The sequence below is a fragment of the Lissotriton vulgaris genome, unplaced genomic scaffold (genome assembly GCF_964263255.1).
Source record: "Lissotriton vulgaris unplaced genomic scaffold, aLisVul1.2 SCAFFOLD_1841, whole genome shotgun sequence".
NCBI lineage: Eukaryota > Metazoa > Chordata > Amphibia > Caudata > Salamandridae > Lissotriton > Lissotriton vulgaris.
The window spans coordinates 95,257-106,766 of NW_028247076.1; positions in this window are offsets into that span (position 1 = coordinate 95,257).

Consider the following 11,510-nt stretch of genomic DNA (forward strand, 5'->3'; position numbering starts at 1 on the left):
TGTCACTCTGCACTCACTGTCACTCTGCACTCACTGTCACTCTGCACGCACTCTGCACTCACTGTCACTCTGCACTCACTGTCACTCTGCACTCACTGTCACTCTGCACTCACTGTCACTCTGCACGCACTCTGCACTCACTGTCACTCTGCACTCACTGTCACTCTGCACTCACTGTCACTCTGCACTCACTGTCACTCTGCACTCACTGTCACTCTGCACGCACTCTGCACTCACTGTTTCTGCACGCACTCTGCACTCACTGTCACTCCGCACTCACTGTCACTCTGCACTCACTGTCACTCTGCACTCACTGTCACTCTGCACTCACTGTCACTCTGCACTCACTGTCACTCTGCACTCACTCTGCACTCACTGTCACTCTGCACGCACTCTGCACTCACTGTCACTCTGCACTCACTGTCACTTTGCACTCACTGTCACTCTGCACTCACTGTCACTCTGCACTCACTGTCACTCTGCACTCACTGTCACTCTGCACGCACTCTGCACTCACTGTCACTCTGCACTCACTGTCACTCTGCACTCACTGTCACTCTGCACTCACTGTCACTCCGCACTCACTGTCACTTCGCACTCACTGTCACTCCGTGTGTGTGTGTTTGGGTGTCTACATAGAGCCTCTGAACCCCGGCACCAATGCTCCTGCTGCGCTAATGGAGGCTACGGCTCTGGTCGGTGCATCTGATTAACGAAGGAACTGAGATTAGAGAAGGTTTAAACCTAGTTCATGGCTCTGGGCCCACGGCAATGGAGTACTGTAATGTTGCTGCAGCACCTGGCCTCGCGCTTGTTACATTAGGGACAAGCGTACGTTTTCCGGTCCAAGGTGCTTGAATGTGCAGAAATGGAAGCGAGTGACAACGAACTTCTGCTGCATGTCTAGCTGCCACAATCTGATCCGAGGATGCATGTCCATTTTTCTGTACTACACCGGACACTCAACACTCCTCACTGGAAAGCACAGGGAGCACATTTCCTTAAATAATGTAAGAGCAGAAAGGTATTCCATCATCAAACCTGCACCATTAAAGGCCCTTCCATGATGTTAGCGTTTCTGACTCCCCTAGCTCCGATACCCCTGTGTCACATCCTGTTCGGTGACACACTAGCTCCTCCGAGAAGAACAGATTTTCCGGGAAGTATTAAGGAATATCTGGTTCTAGACAAGAAAATATACAAAGGTACCATGTGCAGCAGACAGCCGCCTTGTGCCCTACAGCACATTACACTCTATGACGCAATGCAAAATGGAGGGGGCCCACAGGCAGAATTTGAAGAGGGCCCCTGAGTCTCCCGTATCTCACAGACAAATCTTGGCCTTCAGTGTGGGCTCACTGGAGGATTTGCAGTCACTCTGCACCAGAATTACGGCAGGGTGTACTTTATGCCCTTTTTACATTAACATAGTCCCTCATATTCAAAACTCCCTCTCCGCCATTCTTCATGTCTCTACATGAAGGAAATGATGTCTGGTGAATGTTGGAGCTGTTCAACAGGGCCTCAAATCACAGCAGCGCGTATATTGTAAAAGCGGTGCCAATTCTGGAGGATTGCATGCAATACGTGTCCCCTCTTTTTGTTGAACACGGTCCTCTGCCTACCTCCTTTAATCCCACTTGTAAAAGAAATATGTGCTGTTAACAGTGAAAACGAAAGCCGGTTGTGACAGTGACTGTAAGTGCTCAGAGAAAACCTGCATTGCAGCATCAGTGTTCTGATGCACCGAGTCCTCTCAGCACCTCAGCCGTCCCCGCTGCTCCAGCCGGATCGTGTTGTTAGAAAGATGAGCTCCGGAGCTCATCCCTTGAAAGGCCTTGCCTGATAATGCGCAGGTAACACCTAGCGTTACTGAAATCCGGAAGTGAGTTTGATCGCAACACAAGGCAATCCGCAAGTCCTTTGGAGAGGCAGTAGTGGCTGGCCACTGAAGCACACATAGAGAGAGGACATTTCTGCTCTTGCCCGCATCCAGAGATAGATGCACACGTATGCATGCACACCTCCGCGCCAGTCAGACGTGCGTACATTCACAACTACAGGTGCAACGTCATATACACACATTAACACACACACGGGCCACCTGTGAGGGAATTAAACTGTGTCAATGTCCTGAAGAATAGGCTCAGGGAGCAACTCTAACGTGTGTTATATAATGAGTTGCGAACTTACAATACAAACCAAATGGGCACCAGGGGCATAGTACAGGCCCCTTCAAGCGGGGGAGGGGGCACGGTTGAGGGAGGCAGGGGGCTCTACTCGAAACTAAATTAAGCGAGATCACGTCCCTCGCCTCACACCCCCACCACCTCCTTGCGAGCCGCTTACCTTGTGCATTCCCTCTGCTGGTCAGCACCGCGATGACTTTACCGGCGCACGAAAGATTCTTAAGACACTTTTTGTCTGTCTGTTTGCCATGAACATTCCGTGTCTTCTACCAGGAAGTCAGGCAGGCCGGGCGGGACAACCGGAAGTAGGAGGGCGGGAGCCTACCCCGCCTCCCACGGAAGAGCCGCGATTGTTTGGCGCACCGGAGCAGGCAGGAGCCTACCCTGCGCCCCGGTGCCGAAGAAGGGAAGAAGAGTCTTGCTGCCGGTGGGAGCCGCTGCACTGAGGATGCCGGTGAGTGGGGCGTCGCCTTGTTGGGGGGGGCGGGGGGCATCTGTGTGCGCGCGCGCGGCGGCGGACTGTGTATGTGTGTGAGCGTGCATGTGTGTGTGTATGTGTATGTGTCCTGGAGTCTGTGTGTATGCGTGTGTGTGAGGGGGGGGGGTTGCCTGTCTGGGTGCCTGCGTGTCTGTGTAAGTGTAAATGCGTGTGCGTGTGTGTGGAGCCGAGAGGAGAGGGGCTGGTGTGTGTGGAGGGGTCTCTGTGTATGCGTGTAGGTGACGGGGGTGTGCCTGTGTATGCGTGTGTATGTGCGCATGCGTGAGTGCTGTGTATGCGTGTGGCTGTGATGTGCGCATGCGTGAATGTTGACGCGCGTGCACGCAGCTCAATCCACGCTCGTCACAGTTTTGTGTCCCTCATTCCCCCGTGTCAGCCGACTATAAGTCTCCGCCCTGGACGCATCCTTCGGATGCGAATTCCAGGGCGAGACCTAAAAAGGACATTAGACTCTACAACGTGGAAAACACTTACCCATATTTACAGAAAGATTTCTACACTAACAGAGCCTACTCAAATCCTCAGAACAGTAGACCTTGGGGACGTTTTAACCGGCGTCAAAACTTAGTGGGTTTCTCTGACACGTCTGCTGACTCTTCAGATAACTCAGATTCAGGTGAAGGAGCCAGTACAGCGAGACAAGGTGCAGGTCACTCCACTAATTTTTTAGGCAGGGGCCAACCCAACATCCCTCAACGGGGACGAGTAAAGAAAACACAACAGTGGTTCAACCCACCAGGGGAACGCAGAACACGCAACAACTTCTACCAGTGGTAGCTACTAATACTGACACCATGACACTGACAGATGTTATCCCCATTTTTAACTTATCTAAAACATACTCTGCTTGATCATAAATTGTCTTTGCTCAAAAAAGGTCTCTCCTTTGTCCCCACCATTCGTCCAAATTTTATGGAGCTACAAACGGAACTCCTCAGATTCTTTAGCCGCATTCGCCTAAAGGCCTTTTTTCAACTACATCCATCCCCTGTCAATACCTCAAACACCCCATTCCATCCTCCCTCTACATTCTCACCCTCTGCAGGTATGTTACCGGCTGAAATTCTGACATTTGAGAAGCTGGTTCCCAAAGACCTGTCCGACCTGGAGAGTAAGAGAATATATATCCCTTACAACATCTCTCTCCAAGAAAAAGAAGCCATTAACACTCTCAAAACCAATGTCTCCCTGGCGATAAAAAGTGCCGACAAGGGAGGCGGAATCGTGCTCCAAGAAGCAGATTCATATAAAGCTGAAATCTTACGTCAACTTGGTAATACTGAGCATTATCAAAGATTACCTGGCAACCCCACAAAAGAAATTCAGGAGATCATTTTTTAATTGACTTCTCAAGCGTGTACAGACGTCTTTCTCAGTAAAAAGGAATTACATTTCCTTAATGTAAAGTCACCCCGTATACCAGTCGTTTACACTCTGCCCAAAGTTCACAAGTGTAGGAAGGTGGCTACCTGACTATGGTTACCCCAGATTTTTTTGCCTTGTGTTTAGCTGGTTTTCGACTTAGTTGGCCTGGTTCCCTGCTAATCAGGGCCCCAGGCTCTCTGCTCACTCTTTAAAATGGATTCCATGCACCCTAGGTGCATAACCCAATTGGTACAGGACACCTTGTCAGCACCTATATAGTGCACTATAGGTGCCATGGGCATAGGTGCATCCAAGGCCTACCAGGGGCTGAAGCATAGCTTTTGCCACCCCTGGCTGGTTCTTAAATTGACACAACTGGCTGATCACTCAGCTGGGGCAAGTTGGTGTAATCACCTCTTGCTTAGATATAGTATACCTATATCTAAACCTATATCTGGACACATATAAACCTGTGAGTCACTCCTATGGCAGGCCTTAACAATCCTAGAGGCAGAGTGCGTGGTTTAATGTGAGATGGTGCTCTAGCATGAGGTGAGCCTGTCTGCAGCTGTCGGGACCAATTCCCTAAGCTGTTCCGGGATAATGCCATACCATATACTCTTAAGTGCATTATAATCCTTGCGGTTATATTGTAACTTTGGTTTGGCTTTATCAAAACATGTCGTGTAAGGTGTCATACGAATTGGAATACTATCCCCTCGACAGTCCTGTCAACGGGGATAGCATTCCCCCCCTCTAGAGGGAGACGACATGCTACTTTGCTAAAAAGCGGTTGATTTTTAAAAGAGCCTCAGATCCACAAAATGGATGCTTCTGCCACAGACACAAGTCTGACCTCCTGCTGCTGACCGAAACTCAGCAGAGGAGGCCTGGACAAAGGCTTTCCTGTCACAGGGAGGTGTCACACCACCCCAGACAGGAGATAGTGGATTGTAGCAGGGAGGTTTGAAAGAAACCAGACACTGCCTGGGGAGCACAAGGCTGCCCCTTGCATAATCCGGCCAAACCGGTTCTGGGGCAGACCAGCCCCAGTCCCAGCACGGCCTGGATCAAAGGAAAGGGGTGTATCCACCCCCTTCCTGGGTCCCACCCATAGGAGGGGACCTAGCAGGTAATCCAGCCCCCTAGATTGGTATAAGAATGGGAGCAGTGCCAAAGCACTCAGATTATCCTGATGAAACATTTGAAACGAAACTCTGGACCCTTCGACATCCTACTCAACGTAGAAGACTGAAGAATCTCCCTTGTGGTCAAGGAGTGACCACCCTGTGCAAACAGGCACTATCCAGCACCTCGACCCTTGCTTTGTTGCAGTTCCCGCCGGAACTCGAGCGACAGAGATCGACGAGATCAAGCTTGCCTGCCTTCTTACAGCCCGATCCACAGTCCCTGCAGAGCTGAGACCCGTGGAGGCGACCGAAAGCCATCTTGAAAAGGCCACGAGACGCTGACCGTGCAGCCCACGAGTGACCCTCGAAGCTCTACACCGGGGTTTGAGAAGCCCCAACCCTGAGCCACTCTTGCACCGAAGCTCACCCCTCTACACTTGACGAGTGCTGCGTGGGGCCCTTCTGCTTTCTTTGGCTTGATGCGTTGGCCTGGTCACTTGCCAGCTGGCTGGTGGCCCCTGTGCTGGCGAAAACCTAAATACGACCTGCGATTCTGGTTGCTCCAGACTTGCACCCGCTCCTCTGAAAAGGAGCACTTGCTCTGACCCTCCTGGTCCGAGTGAGAAGCAATCTTCCAGTCCTGCGTGGATTGCTCTTGCCAAGTGTTGTTTGCTCCGATCTTGAAGCCGACAGCGCCAACAGTGAGAAACTTTGTGGGACAGCTCGTGACCCGCTCCTGGACGTCGCAGATGCCCGAGAGCCCATGTGGCAGCGGAGAGAAGCTCCTCAACAACCACCTGATTGCGCCCAACATTGCCTGGTTCCGTCCTGGTTCCACCCTGGTCACTGCTGAGTGACCCAGACTCTGTCCCCTCTGCTTTCAGGTACTTTACGACTCTGATCCACCCTTGGATCACACCGGACACTTCTCCTTCACATCGCCTGCAGCATCTTCAGCTTCAAGCACCAGCAACCTGCGTGACGAAACCCGACGCCACTTCGACCCTATGCACCCGCTTCCTGTGGGTGAGGTAACTTTGCAACACCGGTGTTCCTACACTGGTACATACCTCTAGGGCCTGTGTCTAAAGTTTTGTTCCTCTAGGTTCAGCGGAAGTATCCTAAAACTCTATTTGTGTAACTTTTACGCACCATTGACATTGCATTGGTGCAAGCCGCGCTTTCAGCGCTGCACCCAAATCCCGCCGGCTTTTCCCGACTTCAGCATTGCTTGTCCCGACTGCTCCCAGCGATTCCCTAGGCCCTAGGCCTAACCACTGTTCGATTGGTATCTCTTATACCACTTTCTTAGTATATGGTTTGAGTGGCCACCCGCCCTCATCCATAATTGTGCAACTTTGTATGTTATACTGTGCTTTTGATTTAACGCTTGTGCCCCTTTGCTCATAAAGAGTACTGGGGATTATTTTAGAAATAAACACATATATTTTTATAATATATACTTGTGTGGTGTCCTTTCATTTGATATTACAGGATTTTATGTGGTAAAACAGCTCGCTTAACACGACCTCTTGAGTTAAGCCTTTAAGGCTGCTTAGTCCATGCTACCCCTAGGATAGCTTGTCTAATAAGGTTGACGTACAACCAGACATCATACGGGATTGTTTGGACTGATACAAGGTGGTTCCAGAATTGGACACATCATATATCAGGCCAACTTCTCACAACATCCCCCCGGGCGGCCCATTGTCTCTGCCTGTGGCTCAATTCTGGAACCACTTGGCTCCTATGTGGACTTTTTCATTAAAGGTTTTGTACCGGAAACAGCCTGCTATGTGAGAGATAGTATGGCTATGATAAACCTCATTTAGCATCACCCCTTCAACCCCGCTACTGACACACTCTGCACCATGGACGCAGAGTCCTTGTATACAACTATTCCACAGACAGCTGCTCTTCTAGTGATACAGAAAAACCTTGACTCTCGCCCACGTCCACATACAGTCCCTACTCTTTTCATTCTCCAACTCCTTGAACTATGCTTGACTAGGAATTTCTTCATCTTTGAGAACACGTATTACCAGCAAATTAAGGGTACCTCCATGGGCGCTATTTTTGCTCCCAACCTAGCTTTTCTGTTTATGGATCAATTAGAAACCGTTTCCATTCTCATGCCCACTAACCCATTTTTCACAGGCATTTGTCTATGGCGAAGATATATTGACGACATTTTTATCATTTGGAATCAGGATACCAACACACTATATCAATTTCTTCACTGGTTAAACAATAATTGTTCCGGTTTATCTTTCACCATCAGTCTTGACAAATCAGCCATCGCCTTTCTTGACTTGTCAATTTTTCACTCAGAGGGTGAGTTACTTACAAGTCTCTACAGGAAGCCTACAGAGCATAACACACTCCTGTGCTACGCAAGCAACCACCCACGAGCATTAAGGGACTCACTTCCCTATTCCCAATTCCTCAAGATCAGATGAAATTGCTCCTCCAAAGAGGACTATTTCAGAGAAGCAGTAAATCTCCCCTGTAAGCTAAAAGATCGTGGCTATCCAAAAAGAATAGTGAGGAATGCCCCAAAACGAGCATGGTATTGCCCACATATTGTTCTTCTGACCCTGAAAAGGAAAAATGAACTTGAAAGAATAGAATGTGTAACCACTTTTTCCCCAGTATCAAACAAAATAAGGAAATCCATTATACAGCACTGGCCAACCATCACTGCTGGGAACCTCAATATCGAGAGACCGCTGTTTGCTTTTCGCAGAAGCAGGAACCTGAAAGACCACCTTGTAAGAGCAGCTCTCCCCGCACCAGTCCTACACACTACAATTGACACTGTCTGGGGACTAATCCCCATCTTAGGTCACGCTAAGTGTGGTGGATGCAATGTATGCGAGTTCACGATTGAGGGTAAGAACTTCACGGTTAATAACATCACAGTGGCTCGACGAGGTTTTTCAAATTGTAAGACCAGTAATGTGATCTACTTAATACATTGTCCCTGCATGAAATTGTATGTAGGCCAAACGACTCAGAAAGTCAAAACCAGAATTTGCCAACACAGGAGCCGCATCAGATGCAAAACACCGAATGCATCGTTGGTGGACCATTTTTCTGCTGCGAATCACAACGAAGATGATATTCGCTGGACAATTCTGAAAGCTCTCAAGTTGCCGCAAAGAGGTGGCAACATGTCTCAACTACTTAACAGTGAGGAACTAAAAACTATAATCTTTTTCGATACAATTCGAAAGGGCCTTAACAGAAGCGAGGACTGGCCCACTCTCCTTTGATTGGTCAAACTGACACTCTGTCCTCAATAATGCCCTGGATAACCTCCCGCTGGTTCATTTTCTGGAGGTTTTCTTGTTTTCGCCCTTGTATCTGAGTCTTAAAATAATAATTGCTGAAATCTTGATTGTTTTATTTTTATTTTGCTTTAATCTCATTTTCTCTCCTTATTCTAAATATCTAACATACATAATGACCATGTCACTTTTTACTTGCTAGTCACGCCGTCCGTAAAAACCTATTCCAATCACTATGCACCGACATTCTATTAATTCATCCAAGATGGCGGCTCACTCTGACTTCACCCAGTGAGTCCCTTCTTCATTTCCCTAACCAGTGACTCACTCATAATGGCGGCCGCACCACTCCTTATAAGAACGGCTTTCGCTTCATATACCTAGTGCCTGCCATCATGCCGCATTGATCCAGCACACTGCTGCAAATCTTCCTGTTAGCCCATCACGGCTAACCACCGCTTATTTTAGGTAAGATTGCCATGTCAGTCCATGTTACCGAACCCAGTCGCTAACGCCCTTGTCTGTTCCCATCTGAACAGTGCTTTAACCCGACTCTCTCTCCCCAGCAGAACCACTGTTGGCACTCGGCCACCAGACGTGGTAACTCCCAGGAGTACCACCAAGGTACCTCACAAACTTGGACGCTACAAGCAAGGGGCCACATGCCCCCGTCGGAGCAATCACTCCTTCTGCTACAGGTAGGTGCGACTGCCCCCTCTCCTTGCCTTTATCACGCCCCAATTCCTTACTAGGATTGACCCACACGTCTTTGCTCCCCAGCGGTTTCCCACCTTACAACTCAAGGCTTAACCAGGCTGGCCCTTCTTCCGATGAGCCACCCCGTTCCCGCACCGCGGTAAGCTTTCACCACCTCACCGACAGTCATTTACACGTATTCGCTGTGCACTAGACCAAGCAAGCGGAACCCACCCCGGGCTCAGTTCAGTCCATGCCGACTATCCCACGGAAGAGCACAAACACTGCGCCGTTTTTCTTTTCATCACGGTTTAAACTTGTTTTAGTGTTTAGTATGTTTATAAACAAATGTTTTTCATTGAATCCCGATTATACCGCTTCTTAACAAGTCATACTGTTATACGTCGTTCGGGTGACTTGATATACCGTTATTCCAATTGTTTATGACACTATGTCACAATCGGGTTAGTCTAGCCACGGCCAACTCTCCCCCGGATAGGCACAAACATTGCGCCGTTCCTTCCGTATGTCTAATTTGACCTATGTCTATTATTAGAAATGTTTTCTATTTTGAATTAAGGATAACAGAGTACGCCCCGTTTATACCGCTCGCGGATATTTTGCATATTACATGGTTAGACCGCTCTCGGGCACTTGCCCAGATAAACTGTTATTCAAAATGTTTTTATGACACCCTTTCACAATAAGCATTGTTATACCTTGTCACAACTTTTCACTGCCATTACCTTTCCGCCGCAAATGTTAATTCTATTCAATTGATCGTCTGAATGTGAATAATGTGTGCCGGCAATATACACGCGTTGACCCCTTTTAAATTTCTAAAATGGTGTAAGTGTTTTTGTCTCCCTGTTTTTCCCTTAACAGGCATTAACTGTACATACCAGGCAAAAGTTATGTTCTAGTCCTGATGATGATCCCGTAAAATTCTGAGCAAGGGATCGAAACATCGACTTTGTATAATAGTGTCACATTTGACCATTGTGCCTAACCCTTGTGATTACTATTTTGGCTATACTTGTTGAAGCCCTTGTGTATACTAAAATGCAAGTGGCCAATTTGCTCATTCTTTGTCTGTATTTCTTCAATTATTGTTTGTCCTAAATTGTTTGACTTGTCCTTCCACTTCTGCACACCTTCCCCTCAATGTACGGTACAGGACTGTGCTCTACTTGATATGTTGTTGTTCTTGTACCCTTTACTTTATCTATAGAATATCATAAAAATAAAAATCCATGTTCGGCTGGACATTGGAACCATATAGTAACCTAATACGGTCTATATCTTATTCTTTATACATTCCTAAATGTATACTAAGGACCTTTGTCTTTTTGAAATATTCAAGCATGTTCAGGCCGAACTCTCCGTCAGCACGGACGGTCTACTGTTAAGAGGAGGGAGGATAGGCATTCCCCAACGGCTTCGTCAAGGGATTATCAATCTCGCTCACGAAGGGCACCGAGGAGTCGTGGCCACCAAGAAAGCACTTCGAGAACATGTATGGTTCCCGTCCCTCGACCACATGGTGGAAGCCACACTGAAAGACTGTGCCTCATGTCAGCTCGTTAGTCGGGAGGAACCACCGGCTCCTTTGCAGATGTCTGAACTACCCGACGGGGTGTGGCAGCAGGTGGCTATCGACTTCTTCGGGCCACTAAAATCAGGCAAATGCATCCTTGTCATCATGGACGAATACTCCTGCTTCCCTATAGCGCAGCAAGTGTCCTCCACGAAAGCATCAGCTGTTATTCCCGTCATTGATGAGGTGTTCGCAGCCTGGGGAATACCTGTAGGAGTAAAGACAGACAACGGACCACCGTTCAACAATCACGTGTTCGCTGAATTTGCGAAGCACCTCAATTGCAACCATCGGAAAATCACTCTCCTATGGCCCCAAGCCAACTGCATGGTTGAGCGATTTATGGGAACCCTTAAAAAGACAGTTCAGCAAGTGGAACTTGCTCACCATGACATTCAGCAGGCACTAAATGACGTGCTGCGAGCGTACAGGACCACGCCACACAGCACCACAAATCAATGCCCCGCCACCCTGATGCTAGGGCGAATTCCCCGCACGAGATTGCCGACATCAAACACCGTCATGCAACCCCGACTCGTGACCACCGATCATGACACCCTGGTAAAACTAGACCGTGCAAAGAAAGCCAAAATGAAAAATTACGCTGATTGGCGCCGGCACGCGCGACAGAGAGACATTCATGTAGGAGACTGGTTGCTGGTAAGACAAGATCGCAAGACCAAAGCAGACAGCCGATACCTCGCCCACCCGATGCGAGTCTCTAGCCAAAAGGGGACTATGATC